The sequence below is a fragment of the Ranitomeya imitator genome, chromosome 6 (assembly GCF_032444005.1).
Source record: "Ranitomeya imitator isolate aRanImi1 chromosome 6, aRanImi1.pri, whole genome shotgun sequence".
NCBI lineage: Eukaryota > Metazoa > Chordata > Amphibia > Anura > Dendrobatidae > Ranitomeya > Ranitomeya imitator.
In genome coordinates, this window is record NC_091287.1 from 229,300,030 (window position 1) to 229,320,005 (window position 19,976).

The window sequence follows — 19,976 nt, forward strand, 5'->3', positions numbered from 1 at the left end:
TCACTACCCGCAGTGTCTTCTGAATTATTCACACTGTGAGGCTGGGATTCATGGGCATGCGCAGTGCATACCTTCGCCTCTCACTGATCTCCTTCCGCCTTCTTCAGACTGTGCGGCTTCACGGCCGTGGCATGTGATTAGGGATCAGCTGATGGCGCACAGTCTAAAGAAGGCGGAAGGAGATGAGTGACAGGCAAAGATATGCTTTGTGCATGGCCATGCATCCCAGCCCTGCAGTATGAATAAATCAGAAGATACTGCGGGGTGGGATCTCGGGCAGCCCGACCGCACAGGAGCAGTCAGCCTGACATCAAATAATGTGAGAAGACGGGCAGCGCTAACTGCGCATGCCCAAGGTTTAACATAACATCGCAGGCTCCGGGACAGATTCAAACAACGCTGAGGGGGCGGCGCCCAGCGCCAAGGGGGTATGAATGCTGGCTGTGCTGTGTCTCATTACGAAGGAAAGTCCCACCTCTGGGACGGTTTCACGGTATGAGGGGACACATATATTATGTGTTAAGTTCAGCGTGTGGAAGGAGCCACCTTTTCCTGGTGCAGCGTTTGTGCTGCACAAGGTGGCTGTTTCAGTTACAAATGCCTGGGGGGGACAGGTTCCCTTTCATTTATGTAGTCATGTGTTGACTGTGCAGACGGCATTTCTGAGCAGCAACTGGCAGTAATGGAGCCCAGGGATTACAGTTCAGGTGGTAGAAACATGAACACAACAGGAGACCTGGATACTGTTGCCAACCAAGTATTTAATCTGGAAGAGGAGTGGAAAATTCCTGCGAGATACAGGCCTTGTTCATTTTCAGAAAAGTAAGCCCGTCACCGTTATCGGAGGATAGTCGCATGCAACGGTCTGTTAGTACACCACCTGCGGCACTAAAGACGCATTTCGATAATACACTAGCAGCACAGCAAGCCAGCACCTCCAATGCATACTGACTAAGCTCTGGCCATGTATCCAGCTTAGAAACCCAAAACTTGAAGGGGGGAAGAGCCATGTGGGAGTACACTGAGAGGGCAAGACATGTAGTCTGTCACCATCTGACGGAAATGTTGCCTCCTGCTGACTGGAGCCGTCTGTGATGGTGTAGACATTTGTGGTGGGCACACAAAAGTTTGCCACAGTTGGGACATACTGGTCTTGCCTTGTGCTGAGGCACTGCTTCTGCTCCCTGTTTGTGCTGAGCTTCCTCCACTGCCTCGATGCACTGAGCTGCTTTGTAAAGCACTAGCAGCACTGCTCTCAGTTGGACTGGAGAAGATGATGGAATACACCAGTGTGTCTTGGTACTCCCGCATTTTACGCTCCCGGTTCAACGGTGTTATGAGGCTTTGTAAGTTGTACCGGTAGCACAGATCTAGGAGGGTGTACACCCAATAATCAGCCATGTTGAGAATGTGGGCGATGGGGCGGTCGTTTCTCAGGCAATGCAGCATGAAATCAACCATGTGCTGCAGACTGCCAACTGGCCAAGAAACGCTGTCCCCTGCTTGAGGCGTGATCTCTGCCTGCTCTGCATCACCCCACCCTCGCTCTACATACTGACTACTGGAGCATTGTGTAACTCCCCCTGGACAGATGTCTTCCTCCTCCATTGACTACTCCTCATCCTCTTCACAAAGTGTCCACTGCCTAGGCCTTTGTGAGGAATCACGTTGTGCAGACTGTCCAGAAGCAGTTGGCATTTGTGACTCCTCATTCTCCACCTCTTCCACGTGGAATCATTGAAGGCACGCAAAACCTGGCAGATGTCCTTCATAGTGGCCCACTCAGTGGTTGTGAAGTCTGAACGGCGCGCAGTGCGACTTCTTTGCGCCTGATTCAGCTGGTACTCCATTACTGCTGGCTGCTGCTCACACAACCGGTCCAACATATGTAACGTTGAATTCCACCTGGTGGGTAGGTCACATATGATGCGATGTTCCGGAAGGAGGAATTGGCGCTGCAGAGCTGCAAGGTGCGATCTTGCCATGCTGGAATGCCGCAAGTGAGCGCACTCTAGGCGAACCTTGTGCAGCAGTGCCTCAAGATCCGGATAGCCCCTCAAAAAACTCTGCACAACCAAGTTGAGCACATGTGCCAGACATGGTATGTGACTGAGGTTGCCTAGGCCCAGAGCTGCCACCAGATTTCAGCCATTGTCACACACTACCATGCCTGGCTGGAGATTCGCTGGCACAAACCACACATCGCTCTCCTGCTTGATGGCATTCCAGAGCTCCTACACTGTGGCTTCGATTTCCCAAAGAAATTAATTTCAGTATGGCCTGTTGACGTTTGGCCACAGCTGTGCTAATATCGGTCATTACAGGTAAGCGTTCACGGGTCAAAGTGGAGGTAGACCATGACAGCTCCTGCAGCGATGCTTCAGAGGAACTGGAGTATGAGGAGGAGGCAATGTGTACAGACTGGATTCCTGCAATCCTTGGAGTTGGAAAAATACGTACAGCACCACTCGCAAGATCTGTACCCAGCTCCACAACATTGACCCAATTGGCAGTGAGGGAAAGGTATCATCCCTGTCCATGGAGACTGGTGCACACATCCGTGGTGAGGTGGACCTTGATACTGATGGCGTTTAGTAGCGCATGTTTAATGTTTCCCTCCCCATGCTTTTGCGGGGCAGGGACGGCTTGCCTGCTGAAATAAAAACGGCTGGGCACATTGTATTGTGGGACTGCCAATGCCATCAAGTTACGGAAGCTGTCAGTTTCCACCAGCCTGAATGACAGCATTTCAAGGGACAGTAGTAGGGTTGAGCGAAACGGGTCGAAAATATTCAAAAGTCGCCGACTTTTGGCAAAGTCGGGTTTAATGAAACCCGACCCGACCCCTGTGTGGGGTCGGCCATGAAGTCGGCGATCTTTTGAATCTAGAATCGGAATTCCGATACCGATTCCCGATATGTTTATATCGGGAATTGGTATCGGAATTCAGATTTAAGTGTAAAATAAAGAATTAAAATAAAAAATATCGCAATACTTACCCTCTGACGCGCCCTGGTACCAACCGGGAACCTTCCTTCCTTAGAAACAGCCTTCCAGGACCTTGCGGTGACGTTCGCGGTGACGTCGCGGCTTGTGATTGGCCGCGCGGCCGCCCATGTGACCGCTCGCGCGGCCAATCACAAGCCGCGACGTCACCGCGACGTCACCGAAGGTCCTGGAAGGGCTGATTCTTAGGAAGGAAGGCTGCCGGAAAGAAGCAGGGCGCGTCCGAGGGTGAGTATATACCTAATAGGAATATACTCACCCTCGGACGCACCCTGCTTCTTTCCGGCAGCCTTCCTTCCTAAGAATCAGCCCTTCCAGGACCTTCGGTGACGTCGCGGCTTGTGATTGGTCGCGCGAGCGGTCACATGGGCGACCGCGCGGCCAATCACAAGCCGCGACGTCACCGCGAACGTCACCGCAAGGTCCTGGAAGGCTGTTTCTAAGGAAGGAAGGTTCCCGGTTGGTACCAGGGCGCGTCAGAGGGTAAGTATTGCGATATTTTTTATTTTAATTCTTTATTTTACACTAAAATATGGATCGCAGGGCCTGAAGGAGAGTTTCCGCTCCTTCAGACCCTGGGAACCATGGAAACCCAATGCACTGCATTGGGTTTCGGGTTTCGTCCGACCCCGACCCCGACTTTTTTATAGGATCGGCCGATTTCACTCGACCCGACCTTTGAAAAAGTCGGGTTTCGTGAAACCCGACCCGATCCTATAAAAGTAAAGGTCGCTCAACCCTAGACAGTAGTTTTGCAATGCCAGCATTCAGAGCCTGTGCTCGGGGGTGGTTTGCCGAGAATGGCTGCCTTTTTTCCCATGCCTGTGCTATCGATGGCTGCAGACTGGTCTGGGAGTGTGAGGATGACTGGGAACATGGTGCTGTGGGTGGAATTACACTGGGTCTCTGGACAACAGTGCCAGAGGTTCTTCCATGGTGATCCTGTGAGGAAGCCGAACCAGCTGTGTGTGAGCTGGAGGAAGAGGCTACAACACGAGCTGAAGAGGTGGTAGGTGCCGCTGTTGGTTGGCCTAGGTCTTCAGTGTGTTTTTGTAACTCCACTACGTGCTTGGTCCGCACATGTTTCCACATATTTGTGGTATTGAGGTTGCTGACACTTTCCCCTCTTTTGACTTTCTGATGACACAGCTTGCATTTGACAAAGCAAATGTCATCTGCAACTGTGTCAAAAAAGGACCAGGCACTGCAAGTCTTGGCAGCACCCGTTTTGGCTTTTGGAAGAGGCATGCCCCTAATGGGTGCCGAAGTGGAGGCTACAGGCAAAGCAGTCTTCCCCCTCCCTCTCCCTCTTTGGGCCGTTTGGGGAATCTCTTCCTCAAAGCTGCTCCCACCACCTTCCTGTACCTCACGCCATGATGGGTCAAGTACCTCATCATCTACACTACCCTCTTCCACCAACTGCTTCTCCTCGGTAGTCTCGGCAGCACAGTACGCACCGGAAAGTGGCACCTGAGTCTTATTGTCAGATGCGTACTGAGGTGTGCTGACAGGAGGCACTGGCCCACCCGCCTCTTCAGATTCAGAGACACAAAGCTGTTGGGCATTACTGTATACTGCCTCTTCTTCCATTTCTCGAATGCTGCTTGGCTGGCCCCCTCTTTCCAAGCCAAGAGATTCAGAGAACAGAAGTAGAGTTGGCTCCTGTCCTTGGCTCTCTGACTGCCTGGGCAATTTGGCAGGTGGTGAGGAGACAGATGGGTGCTCTTCAGTGCTCTGTGCCTGGGAGGATGTGGCACTAATTGAAGTCAATGCGCTAGCTGCCATCCATCCGACAACGACTTCAATTTGTTCATCCCGCAGCAGCAGGGTATGGCGATCTCCTACAAAGCTGTGCATGAAGGACTGTTCCCTGCTGAAACTGGGGGATGATAAGTCACCAGTGCCCGCAGCAGGCACAGAATCCCCACGTCCTCTCCCTGCTCCACGCCCACGACCACGTGCCTTACTCCCTGCCTTCTTCATCTTCATCTTCAAGCGGCTGTATTTTTTTCTTTAACAGAGCCTGACATACCAGACCCAGTTAAGAGGAAAATCAGATTAAAAATAAAGTATATAACTTCTGAAATGTGTCCCAAAGGGGTTTATGTTTTTTGGGGGAGCACTATATGTGAAATAAGTGAAAGATTAATAAATAAATAATAGGAAAAAAATAAATACGTGGAAAAAGAAGCTGCTGCAAATCCAAATAACTGTTACTAGACTTGCCTTGTGGAAATTAGTGTCTGATATATAATAATTGTAACAGAAAGGGTAACAAATTGTAAAAGGTATTTCAGTGGTCTGTTGTAAAAAATAATGTGAAAAAAATCACATGTATTTCATTTATTTGCCCACTGTTTTCAGCAAGAAAATAAAGAAAGAGTATGAAAAAAGATTAAAAAAACATAAAAACTAGGCACAGTGTGTCACAAAAAAAGCTTTCAAAAATTATTAAATAGCTGAGCAAGAAAAAGTTTAACAGCTCTTTAAACTGTATGTATGAAAAAGGTGTAAATTAAAAGAACAATGAAATACAAATGAAAAAAAAGGCAAACAACAAAAAGTAGAAAGAAATTATGCAAATGCAATAATTAACCCCTTTCTGACCTTAGATGTACTATCCCGTCGAGGTGCCCTGGGCCTATCTGACCCTCGACGGGATAGTACATCATATGCGATCGGCCGCGCTCACGGGGGGAGCGCGGCCGATCACGGCCGGGTGTCAGCTGCTTATCGCAGCTGACATCCGGCACTATGTGCCAGGAGCGGTCACGGACCACCCCCGGCACATTAACCCCCGGCACACCGCGATCAAACATGATCGCGATGTGCCGGCGGTACAGGGAAGCATCGCGCAGGGAGGGGGCTCCCTGCGGGCTTCCCTTAGACCCCCGCAGCAACGCGTTGTGATCACGTTGCTGCGAGGGTCTCCTACATCCTTCCTCGCTGCAGGCCCCGGATCCAAGATGGCCGCGGCATCCGGGTCCTGCAGGGAGGGAGGTGGCTTCACAGAGCATGCTCAGAGCAGGCACTGTGAAGCCTGCAGTGCTGCAAGTCAGATCGGTGATCTGACAGAGTGCTGTGCAAACTGTCAGATCACCGATCTGTAATGTCATCCCCTGGGAAAAAGTAAAAAAAAAAAAATTTCCAAATGTGTAAAAAAAATCAAAAAAAAATATTCCTAAATAATGAAAAAAAAAATATTATTCCCATAAATACATTTCTTTATCTAAATAATAAAAAAAAACAATAAAAGTACACATATTTAGTATCGCCGCATCCATAACGACCCCACCTATAAAACTGGCCCACTAGTTAACCCCTTCAGTAAACACCATAAGAAAAAAAAAAAACGAGGCAAAAAACGCTTTATTATCATACTGACAAACAAAAAGTGAAATAACACGCGATAAAAAAGACAGATATAAATAACCATGATACCGCTGAAAACGTCATCTTGCCCCGCAAAAAACAAGCCGCCATATAGCATCATCAGCGAAAAAATAAAAAAGTTATAGTCCTGAGAATAAAGCGATTTTTATCGTATTTTGGTCATTCTGCCTCACAAAAATCGTAATAAAAAGCGATCAAAAAATGTCACGTGCCCGAAAATGTTACCAATAAAAACGTCAACTCGTCCCACAAAAAACAAGACCTCACATGACTCTGTGGACCAAAATATGGAAAAATTATAGCTCTCAAAATGTGGTAACGCAAAAAATATTTTTTGCAATAAAAAGCGTCTTTCAGTGTGTGACGGCTGCCAATCATAAAAATCCGCTAAAAAACCCACTATAAAAGTAAATCAAACCCCCCTTCATCACCCCCTTAGTTAGGTAAAAATTAAAAAAAATGTATTTATTTCCATTTTTCCATTAGGGTTAGGGCTAGGGTTAGGGCTAGAGTTACGGCTAGGGTTAGGGTTAGGGCTAGGGTTAGGGTTGGGGCTACAGTTAGGGTTGGGGCTAAAGTTAGGGTTAGGGTTTTAGATTACATTTACAGTTGGGAATAGGGTTGGGATTAGGGTTAGTGGTGTGTCAGGTTTAGAGGTGTAGTTAGGGTTACTGTTGGAATTAGGGTTAGGGGTGTGTTTGGATTAGGGTTTCAGTTATAATTGAGGGGTTTCCACTGTTTAGGCACATCAGGGGCTCTCCAAACGCGACATGGCGTCCGATCTCAATCCAGCCAATTCTGCGTTGAAAAAGTAAAACAGTGCTCCTTCCCTTCCGAGCTCTCCCGTGTGCCCAAACAGGGGTTTCCCCCAACATATGGGGTATCAGCGTAGTCAGGACAAATAGGACAACAACTTTTGGGGTCCAATTTCTCCTGTTACCCTTGAGAAAATACAAAACTGGGGGCTAAAATATAATTTTTCTGGAAAAAAAGGATTTTTTATTTTCACGGCTCTGCGTTATAAACTGTAGTGAAACACTTAGGGGTTCAAAGTTCTCACAACACATCTAGATGAGTTCCTGGGGGGTCTAGTTTCCGATATGGGGTCATTTGTGGGGGGTTTCTACTGTTTAGGTACATTAGGGGCTCTGTAAACGCAATGTGACACCTGCAGACCATTTCATCTAAGTCTGCATTCCAAATGGCGCTCCTTCCCTTCCGAGCCCTCCCATGCGGCCAAACAGTGGTTCCCCCCAACATATGGGGTATCTGCGTACTCAGGACAAATTGATCAACAAATTTTGGGGTCCAATTTTTCCTGTTACCCTCGGGAAAATACAAAACTGGGGGCTAAAAAATAATTTTTGGGGGAAAGTTTTTTTTTTTTATTTTCACGGCTCTGCGTTACAAACTGTAGTGAAACACTTAGGGGTTCAAAGCTCTCACAACACATCTAGATGAGTTCCTTAGGGGGTCTAGTTTCCAAAATGGTGTCACTTGTGGGGGGGTTTATACTGTTTAGGTACATTAGGGCCTCTGCAAACGCAATGTGACACCTGCAGACCATTCCATCTAAGTCTGCATTCCAAATGGCGCTCCTTCCCTTCCGAGCCCTCCCATGCGGCCAAACAGTGGTTCCCCCCCACATATGGGGTATCAGCGCACTCAGGACAAATTGTACAACAAATTTTGGGGTCCAATTTCTCCTGTTACCCTCGGGAAAATACAAAACTGGGGGCTAAAAAATTATTTTTGTGGGAAAAAATTTTTGTTTTATTTTTACGGCTCTGCATTATAAACTTCTGTGAAGCCCTTGGTGGGTCAAAGAGCTCAAAACACATCTAGATAAATTCCTTAGGGGGTCTACTTTCCAAAGTGGTGTCACTTGTGGGGGGTTTCAATGTTTAGGCACATCAGTGGCTCTCCAAACGCAACATGGTGTCCCATCTCAATTCCTGTCAATTTTGCATTGAAAAGTCAAACGGCGCTCCTTCCCTTCCGAGCTCTCCCATTCGCCCAAACAGTGGTTTACCCCCACATATGGGGTATCAGCGTACTCAGGACAAATTGTACAACAACTTTTGGTGTCCATTTTCTCCTGTTACCCTTGGTAAAATAAAACAAATTGGAGCTGAAAGAATTTTTTTGTGAAAAAAAGTTAACCCCTTCCCGACCCATGACGCCACGTAGGCGTCATGAAAGTCGGTTCCATTCCGACCCATGACGCCTATGCGGCGTCATGGAAAGATCGCGTCCCTGCAGATCGGGTGAAAGGGTTAACTCCCATTTCACCCGATCTGCAGGGACAGGGGGAGTGGTAGTTTAGCCCAGGGGGGGTGGCTTCACCCCCTCGTGGCTACGATCGCTCTGATTGGCTGTTGAAAGTGAAACTGCCAATCAGAGCGATTTGTAATATTTCACCCATTATAACGGGTGAAATATTACAATCCAGCCATGGCCGATGCTGAAATATCATCGGCCATGGCTGGAAATACTAGTGTGCCCCCACCCCACCCCTCCGATCGCCCCCCCACCCCCCCGATCTGGCCGGTACACTGCTCCGGCTCCCCTCCGTCCAGTGCTCCGCTCCCCCCCGTGCTCGTGCCCGCTCCCCCCGTGCTCCAATCACCCCCCCGTGCTCCAATCACCCCCCCTGCTCCAATCACCCCCCCTGCACTCCGATCCACCCCCCCCCGTGCTCCGTTCCACCCCCCCGTGCTCCGTTCCACGCCCCCCGCGCTCCGTTCCACCCCTCCCGCGCTCCGATTCCTCCCCCCGTGCTCCGATCCCCCCCCCCGTGGTCCCCCCCCACCCTATCATACTTACCGATCCAGCCGTGGTCCCGTCCGTCTTCTCCCGGGCGCCGCCATCTTCCAAAATGGCGGGCGCATGCGCAGTGCGCCCGCCGAATCTGCCGGCCGGCAGATTCGTTCCAAAGTGCATTTTGATCACTGAGATATAATCTATCTCAGTGATCAAAATAAAAAAAATAATAAATTACCCCCCCCCCCTTTGTCACCCCCATAGGTAGGGACAATAAAAAAATAAAGAATTTTTTTTTTTTCCACTGTTAGAATAGGGTTAGGGTTAGGGTTAGGGTTAGGGGTAGGGTTAGGGGTAGGGCTAGGGGTAGGGCTAGGGGTAGGGTTAGGGGTAGGGTTAGGGGTAGGGTTAGGGGTAGGGTTAGGGTTAGGGCTAGGGTTAGGGTTAGGAATGTGCACACGTATTCTGGTCCTCTGCGGATTTTTCCGCTGCGGATTTGATAAATCCGTAGTGCTAAACCGCTGCGGATTTATGGCGGATTTACCGCGTTTTTTTCTGCGCATTTCACTGCGGTTTTACAATTGCGATTTTCTATTGGAGCAGTTGTAAAACCGCTGAGGAATCCGCACAAAGAAGTGACATGCTGCGGAATGTAAACCGCTGCGTTTCCGTGCAGTTTTTCCGCAGCATGGGCACAGCGATTTTTGTTTCCCATAGGTTTACATTGAACTGTACACTCATGGGAAACTGCTGCGGATCCGCAGCGTTTTCCGCAGCGTGTGCACATACCTTTAGAATTAGGCTATGTGCACACGGTGCTGATTTGGCTGCGGATTGGCCGCTGCGGATTCGCAGCAGTGTTCCATCAGGTTTACAGTACCATGTAAACATATGAAAAACCAAATCCGCTGTGCCCATGGTGCGGAAAATACCACGCGGGAACGCTGCGTTGTATTTTCCGCAGCATGTCAATTCTTTGTGCGGATTCCGCAGCGTTTTACACCTGTTCCTCAATAGGAATCCGCAGGTGAAATCCGCACAAAAAACACTGGAAATCCGCGGAAAATCCGCAGGTAAAACACAGTGCCTTTTACCCGCAGATTTTTCAAAAATGGTGCGGAAATATCTCACACGAATCCGCAACGTGGGCACATAGCCTTAGGGTTAGGGTTGGAATTAGGGTTGTGGTTAGGGTTAGGGGTGTGTTGGGGTTAGTGTTGTGGTTAGGGGTGTGTTGGGGTTAGGGTTGTGATTAGGATTATGGCTACAGTTGGGATTAGGGTTAGGGGTGTGTTGGGGTTAGTGTTGGAGGTAGAATTGAGGGGTTACCACTGTTTAGGCACATCAGGGGTCTCCAAACGCAACATGGCGCCACCATTGATTCCAGCCAATCTCGTATTCAAAAAGTCAAATGGTGCTCCCTCACTTCCGAGCCCTGACGTGTGCCCAAACAGTGGTTTACCCCCACATATGGGGTACCAGCATACTCAGGACAAACTGCGCAACAATTACTGGGGTCCAATTTCTCCTGTTACCCTTGTGAATCTAAAAAAATGCTTGCTAAAACATAATTTTTGAGGAAAGAAAAATGATTTTTTATTTTCACGGCTCTGCGTTGTAAACGTCTGTGAAGCACTTGGGGGTTCAAAGTGCTCACCACATATCTAGATAAGTTCCTTGGGGGGTCTAGTTTCTAAAATGGGGTCACTTGTGGGGGGTTTCTACTGTTTAGGCACACCAGGGGCTCTGCAAACGCAACGTGACACCCGCAGACCATTCCATCAAAGTCTGCATTTCAAAAGTCACTACTTCCCTTCTGAGCCCCGACGTGTGCCCAAACAGTGGTTTACCCCCACATATGGGGTATCAGCGTACTCAGGAGAAACTGGACAACAACTTTTGGGGTCCAATTTCTCCTGTAACCCTTGGGAAAATAAAAAATTCTGGGCTAAATAATTATTTTTGAGGAAAGAAAACGTATTTATTATTTTCACGGCTCTGCATTATAAACTTCTATGAAGCACTTGGGGGTTCAAAGTGCTCACCACACATCTAGATAAGTTCCTTTCAGGGTCTAGTTTCCAAAATGGGGTCACTTGTGGGGGGTTTCTACTGTTTAGGCACATCAGGGGCTCTGCAAACGCAACGTGACGCCCGCAGAGCATTCCATCAAAGTCTGCATTTCAAAACGTCACTACTTCAATTCCAAGCCCCGGCATGTGCCCAAACAGTAGTTTACCCCCACATATGGGGTATCACCGTACTCAGGAGAAACTGGACAACAAATATTGGGGTCAAATTTCTCCTGTTACCCTTGGGAAAATTAAAAAATTCTGGGCTAAATAATTATTTTTGAGGAAAGAAAACGTATTTATTATTTTCACGGCTCTGCATTATAAACTTCTATGAAGCACTTGGGGGTTCAAAGTGCTCACCACACATCTAGATAAGTTCCTTTGGGGGTCTAGTTTCCAAAATGGGGTCACTTGTGGGGGGTTTCTACTGTTAAGCCACATCAGGGGCTCTGCAAACGCAACGTGACGCCCACAGAGCATTCCATCAAAGTCTGCATTTCAAAACGTCACTACTTCACTTCCGAGCCCCGGCATGTGCCCAAACAGTGATTTACCCCCACATATGGGGTATCAGCGTACTCAGGAGAAACTGGACAACAACTTTTGGGGTCAATTTCTCCTGTTACCCTTGGGAAAATAAAAAATTGCAGGCTAAAAGATCATTTTTGAGAAAATAATTTTTTTTTTTATTTTCATGGCTCTGCGTTATAAACTTCTGTGAAGCACTTGGGGGTTCAAAGTCCTCACCACACATCTAGATTAGTTCCTTTGGGGGTCTAGTTTCTAAAATGGTGTCATTTCTGGGGGATCTCCAATGTTTAGGCACACAGGGGCTCTCCAAACGTGACATGGTGTCCGCTAATGATTGGAGCTAATTTTCCATTTAAAAAGCCAAATGGCGTGCCATCCCTTCCGAGCCCTGCCGTGCGCCCAAACAGTGGTTTACCCCCACATATGGGGTATCAGCGTACTCAGGACAAACTGGACAACAATATTTGGGGTCCAATTTCTCCTATTATCCTTGGCAAAATAGGAAATTCCAGGCTAAAAAATCATTTTTGAGGAAAGAAAAATTATTTTTTATTTTCATGGCTCTGCGTTATAAACTTCTGTGAAGCACCTGGGGGTTTAAAGTGCTCAATATGCATCTAGATAAGTTCCTTGGGGGGTCTAGTTTCCAAAATGGGGTCACTTGTGGGGGAGCTCCAATGTTTAGGCACACAGGGGCTCTCCAAACGCGACATGGTGTCCGCTAACAATTGGAGCTAATTTTCCATTCAAAAAGTCAAATGGCACGCCTTCTCTTCCGAGCCCTGCCGAGTGCCCAAACAGTGGTTTACCCCCACATATGAGGTATCGGCGTACTCGGGAGAAATTGCCCAACAAATTTTATGATCCATTTTATCCTACTGCCCATGTGAAAATGAGAAAATTGAGGCGAAAAGAATTTTTTTGTGAAAAAAAATTACTTTTTCATTTTTACAGATCAATTTGTGAAGCACCTGAGGGTTTAAAGTGCTCACTAGGCATCTAAATTAGTTCCTTGGGGGGTCTAGTTTCCAAAATGGGGTCACTTGTGGGGGAGCGCCAATGTTTAGGCACACAGGAGCTATCCAAACGCGACATGGTGTCCGCTAACGATGGAAATAATTTTTCATTCAAAAAGTCAAATGGCGCTCCTTCCCTTCCGAGCCTTACCATGTGCCCAAACAGTGGTTTACCCCCACATATGAGGTATTGGTGTACTCAGGAGAAATTGCCCAACACATTTTAGGATCCATTTTATCCTGTTGCCCATGTGAAAATGAAAAAATTGAGGCTAAAAGAATTTTTTTGTGAAAAAAAAGTACTTTTTCATTTTTACGGATCAATTTGTGAAGCACCTGGGGGTTCAAAGTGCTCACTATGCATCTAGATAAGTTCCTTGGGGCGTCTAGTTTCCAAAATGGGGTCACTTGTGGGGGAGCTCCAATTTTTAGGCACACGGGGGCTCTCCAAACGTGACATGGTGTCCGCTAAAGAGTGGAGCCAATTTTTGATTCAAAAAGTCAAATGGCGCTCCTTCCCTTCCAAGCCCTGCCGTGCGCCAAAACAGTGGTTTACCCCCACATATGAGGTATCAGCGTACTCAGGACAAATTGGACAACAACGTTCGTGGTTCAGTTTCTCCTTTTACCATTGGGAAAATAAAAAAATTGTTGCTAAAAGATAATTTTTGTGACTAAAAAGTTAAATGTTCATTTTTTCCTTCCATGTTGCTTCTGCTGCTGTGAAGCACCTGAAGGGTTAATAAACTTCTTGAATGTGGTTTTGAGTACCTTGAGGGGTGCAGTTTTTAGAATGGTGTCACTTTTGGGTATTTTCAGCCATATAGACCCCTCAAACTGACTTCAAATGTGAGGTGGTCCCTAAAAAAAATGGTTTTGTAAATTTCGTTGTAAAAATGACAAATCGCTGGTCGAATTTTAACCCTTATAACTTCCTAACAAAAAAAAATTTTGTTTCCAAAATTGTGCTGATGTAAAGTAAACATGTGGGAAATGTTATTTATTAACTATTTTGTGTCACATATCTCTCTGGTTTAACAGAATAAAAATTCAAAATGTGAAAATTGCGAAATTTTCAAAATTTTCGCCAAATTTCCGTGTTTATCACAAATAAATGCAGAATTTATTGACCTAAATTTACCACTAACATGAAGCCCAATATGTCACGAAAAAACAATCTCAGAACCGCTAGGATCCGTTGAAGCGTTCCTGAGTTATTACCTCATAAAGGGACACTGGTCAGAATTGCAAAAAACGGCAAGGTCTTTAAGGTCAAAATAGGCTGGGTCTTGAAGGGGTTAAATGTTCATTTTTATTTAAACATTCCAAAAATTCCTGTGAAGCACCAGAAGGGTTAATAAATTTCTTGAATATGGTTTTGAGCACCTTGAGGGGTGCAGTTTTTAGAATGGTGTCACACTTGGGTATTTTCTATCATATAGACCCCTCAAAATGACTTCAAATGAGATGTGGTCCCTAAAAAAAAATGGTGTTGTAAAAATGAGAAATGGCTGGTCAACTTTTAACCCTTATAACTCCCTAACAAAAAAAAATTTTGGTTCCAAAATTGTGCTGATGTAAAGTTCATTCTCTGTCCTCCGTAGTACATGCCTGTGCAAGGCAATCTTGCCTTGTGCAGGCGTGTACTACGGAGGACAGAGAATGAACTTCAATCCAATATTGCGGCCAGCATGGAGCCAGCGGGTAAGGAAAGGGTGAATCAAACACCCAAAAACTCCGCCCATATGACCGAAAACCTGTCCCGCCAAATTCAGGTGACAGGTTCCCTTTAAACGTTTTTATAATAAGTACAATTCATGTATTTGAACACATGCTCCACTGTATCTTCTGACTGTGAATAAAGCTTGCAAGCTTTCTATTTTACATTAGAAAGTTTATTCAATTTTGTGACAAAGTTAAAATCCTAGTCACCATCATTACGGTGCAGGACAGATGGATTAGTAAAAAAATTGTTATACTGCACACATTATTGAAACCTGTAATGTCATTATTATTTATGAGATAGAGAACATAAGAGATGTGGCTAACAGACTTTTGAATATTTTTTTTACTTATTGCTGCCCTTTAAAAAGATGTAGAACGGTGGGTGAACGAGGTCTTAAGATCGTCAACAATCTCTCATTCCAAAGAACAAAATTGTTCAGCTTTTACATGAGCGCATTGACAGTAACATAGGGGCTCAATAGAAATAGAAGAGCTGAGCGTTTTTATGCTGTGGCTTGAGCGATCATAGGGGATTTAATCATCAGGATCTTCACTAAACTTCAGGGCTTCAACAGGTAGCAATATAAAAAGAAATTACTTAATATAACATAGAATAAAAAAATAAAAAGCAGCAATCTTGAACCAGAATGTGAAGGTCCAAGTGGAGGAGGTGGAGGTGGATGTGGTGGTGTAGGTGGGAGAGTCAGAGGAAGAGGTAGTCAACACTGTTTTTGTGCTTTGTTTTTTGCTTTGTTTTGTTTTTTTGTTTGTTTTAGGGAAAATTACTTAAAATAACAGAATACAAAAAAATAGACAATAGCAATCTTGAACCAGGAAGCTGAGGTCCCTGTGGAGGAGAAGATTGAGGAGGGGATGGAGGTGGACATTGCAGTGTAGGTGAAAGAGGAAGAGTAGGAGGTAGCCAACACTGTTTATGTTTTTTATTTATTTATTTTTAGATTTTTTTATACTTGGGGAGTCCCCAAACATTGGAAATGTGCATGTCACACTGATAGCCTCCACTCTAGGACCTCATCATCCCCTGCATCTTCTTCCTCCAACTCCTTACCCCTGCACACTGCAGAAAGATGCAGAAGTTGGCACCTGTGTTTTGTCATCAACAAAGCTCCACTGATCATGTGCACTAACCCTCCAACATACTTCTCCTCCAACTGAACAAGTGCTTGAGCATCAGTGCACTCAATCCCTTCCATTTGTGAGGCAGTGTCAGGTGGATGGCCCACGAAATCACAGCCAGCGTAGTCATCAAAAAGCAGAAGTGACTGCTGCATGACTTGGGGCTCAGACTGCTTGGCTGATTTGCAAGGGGGTGAAGTGAAAGCCAGATGACCATGGTCGTCTGGTGCCAACTCTGAACTTTCAGCAGGGGACCGGGTGGAAGATAATGTAAAGGAACTGGAGGCACTCTCAGTCATTCAATGAAAAACAGCCTCAGCATGTTCTGACCTCACCATTCGTTCAGCGATACTCAACCCGATGAAATGATGTGAAACATCCTGTCGCCTGCGTGCACTAGAGGAAGGTGTTTCATTTGGGCACATAGCAGGTACAGAACAACCACATCTCCCTGCAGCAGCTACAACACCACTACCAACTGTGTCACGACCATATCTACGTCCCTTATTTGATGCTCTCCTCATTTTTTCCCCCCAAAAAAGTGCACAGTAAAGAAGAGAAAGAAGATTTTTGGCAGAATAGTCCCACAGAGATGGGCACATAGTACACTAGGAGGCTTTCTGGCAGAGTACTTACACAGAGATGTGTGCAGAGCACACACACAGGCTTTTGGAAGAGTTCTCACACAGAAACAGGTGCAGAGTACACACACAGGCTTTTTAGCAGAATACTCCCACAGAGACAGGTGCAGAGTACACACACAGAACTTAACACTCTCCCTCACTCGAGCTGCGTCCTGTTGCTACACTAATCAGAGCAGAATGGTGGAGACACCATGATTGTGTACTTATATAGGTCAGATCACATGGTGCACCAGCAAATCACAGCCATGCCAATACTTGGCATGGCTGTGATGACTCCATAAGTGCTCGCAGTCTAAAAGCTTGTTGATTGGCTGCTCTGCAGCCTTTCAACAAACTTTATTCAACACAGAACCCGGACAGTAAAATGGACTTCCGGGAAAAAGTCAGTGTTCAGAGTTCCGATACGACTCACGGACATAACAGTTCGAGTTTGCTCATTCTTATTAGCAATCCCTTAGACTCCACTCCTTAGGTTAGCCCTAAACCAAATCATTAGTTACTTAGATGCACGGCTTCTGTTGCCTTTGTTACAAATGTAAGGTAAGAATGGCAGACACTAACAACTTTTAAAAAAAGGGCAGGATAATTTTCTCAGTACACATAATATTATGGGTTATAGGTAATTTAGTGACAAAAAATGTAGTGGTGAAGAAAATTTGAACTTGATGGACCTGGGTTTTTTTTCAACCTATGTAACTATATGCAATGACCTGAATATATTTTTTTTATGTAAAAAAGCAGTAACTAATGAATATGTAATGATATGCCTAATAAGAACTAAAGAAAAGCCAGAGATATCAGTAAAATGCAACTTACATAGACTCACATTTACAATTACACATCTCTACGGAATCTAGATTCCCTCACAACCTGTTGTTCAGATTGTGTTTTCTGTGTTTTGCATTTGACACGTATTTTCTTTTTTTTAGTTGCTTGCCCTTTCAATTCAATTACTGCAGACCTTTGTGACTTTCAAAACAAGGTTGATAGTATTTTAACAAATCCCTGCATTCTCTTTTTACAAGTAATAAAAAACATAATTTATGTCATGAGCTGTTTCCAAGAAATACTAACATTTTGTAAAATTTGGAATAATTATAGTTGGAGCAAATGTAAATATTTGAACTGCACAACTGAATTCTTTCGTTAGTATTTCCATATACTGTACTGTATTGACTTCATAACTTTGTACCGACAAAGATATTATTGGGTAAGTGCCATGAAGACAGCTACTATTGGAATGATAACAATAGAGAACTCAACTTTGGTTAGTCTTATACCCATTTGGTTTGGCATAGGCTAACCTGATCAGAATGCATCTCTCTAAAGCCACAGCATTAAGTGATAGGGAAACCATAACAGCATCTAAGGCCAGACTGCTCTGGATGAAGCAACTTCCAGCCAGACTAGTCCAAAATAATTATGAAATAAAGTTACGGAGGATGGCAAAAGTTAGGAGACCACATGTAAGATGTACTATCTGCGTTATAAGGAACATAATTGGGATGCATAAATTTGTAGTAGTTGGGCCATTAGAGAGGCTTTGAGGACCTCATATGTTCCCTTTAAAGTCTCAGATCAGATGCCCATTTTGGAGTGGACCAGAGTATAATAAACTATTAGTAAGTAGTTAGTGTTACATGTTTTATCTGAGGACTGGAAAAAAAATTTACACCTCACCCCATTTCTTGCCTTGTAACACATTTTTAGTGACCCCTATATGTTATTTTTTATTTTTATCAAATTGCATCCATCTTTTTCTCATTCAAAATGTTTTAATTTGGTAACTTTGAGAAATAGACAGAAATATATGATTGATGAACAGTAACAAAGCAATCTTTCAAAGTGAGTAGTAATAATAATGATGAAGTTGAGGCTATTGATCTAGTGACCCATGTTGTCAGAGGCCAATACATCAGTCGCTCTTCACACCTAAAAATTATGTGAATGAAAAGTAGCAAGATATTAATGGAGCAGGTACTGACTCTTTGCCATGTTTGTCTCCCTGTTTAAAGCTCTGCTTTAATCCCCCAATATACTTGTACACCGTTAATATGTTGAATCACTGACCCTAGTTTTTTTTTGGAACAATATAAGCAGTTTATAATCAGATTCTTAGGATCAACTATGAATATTTTGATTAACATTGTGAACATTCATTTTTCCCATTTTGAGGCCACGTAAAAACTGAGGGTAATGTTTATTCTTAAAAATGATAAATACTTGTATAATAACTCACTGTGATCTACAACCCGTACCAACATGCTCTTTTCATAGCTTGAAAATATATTCTTTACTAGTCATGTAATGCTTTATACCATCAGGCCAATCTGTTTGCAGACACCTTATCAGCAAAGAAGAGATCCAGTGTATCTGTGAAGTTCTGAAAAGAAGAAAATGAGCTGCCTGGTCCAATCACAGCAGGTTACATAGTTGATATTATTAAAACATCTATAGAAAAAGGCACCACACATTGATAATATAAAAAAACACTTTATTAATATCAAAAAGGACCATAAATGGTTATAAAAAAGCCTAAATAGGCAACAGGTGAGAGACAACAAACACAGAAAGAAAGGTGGACAATTGGCAAAAAAATGGTTATAAACAAGCCTAAATAGGCAACAGGTGAGAGACAACAAACACAGAAAGAAAGGTGGACAATTGGCAAAAAAATTATTACAAAAATATATATATATATATGTATATATATATATATATATATATATATATATATATATACTAGCTGAAGAGCCCGGCGTTGCCTGGGCATAGTAAATATCTATGGTTAGTTATAGCACCTCGCTTCTCTTATTTTCCCATCACGCCTCTCATTTTCCCAATCACATCTTTCATTTTCCCCCTCACATCTCTCATTTTCTCCCTCACACCTCTCATTTTCTCCCTCACTCTTCTCATTCCCCCTAACACTTGTAATTTCGACCTCACATCTGTCATTTTCCGATCACTCCACTATTTTCCCTCACTCCTCTCATTTTGCACCCACACCTTTTCATTTTCACCTCACACCTCTCATTTTCACCTCAGTATATACATGTTTGTCATCTCCCTTATATATAGTATACACCTGTGTGTCATCTCCTGTATATAGTATATACCTGTATGTCATCTCCCCTGTATATAGTATATACCTGCTGTGTGTCATCTCCTCTGTATATAGTATATACCTGAATGACATCTCCTCCTATATATAGTATATACCTGTATGTCATCTCCTTCTATATATAGTGTATACCTGTATGTCATCTCCTCCTGTATATAGTATATATCTGTGTGTCATCTCCTCCTGTATATAGTATATACCTGTAGGTCATCTGCTCCTGTATATAGTATATACCTGTGTGTCATCTCCTCCTGTAAATAGTTTATACCTGTATGTCATCTCCTCCTGTATATAGTTTATACCTGTATGTCATCTCCTCCTGTATATAGTATGTACCTGTATGTCATCTCCTCCTCTATATAGTATATACCTGTGTGTCATCTCTCCTGTATATAGTATATATCTGTATGTCATCTCCCCTGTATATAGTATATACCTGTGTGTCATCTCCTCCTGTATTAGACCTCATTCACACATTATGTGCTCAGTATTTTTACCTCAGTATTTGTAAGCTAAATTGGCAGCCTGATAAATCCCCAGCCAACAGGAAGCACTCCCCCTT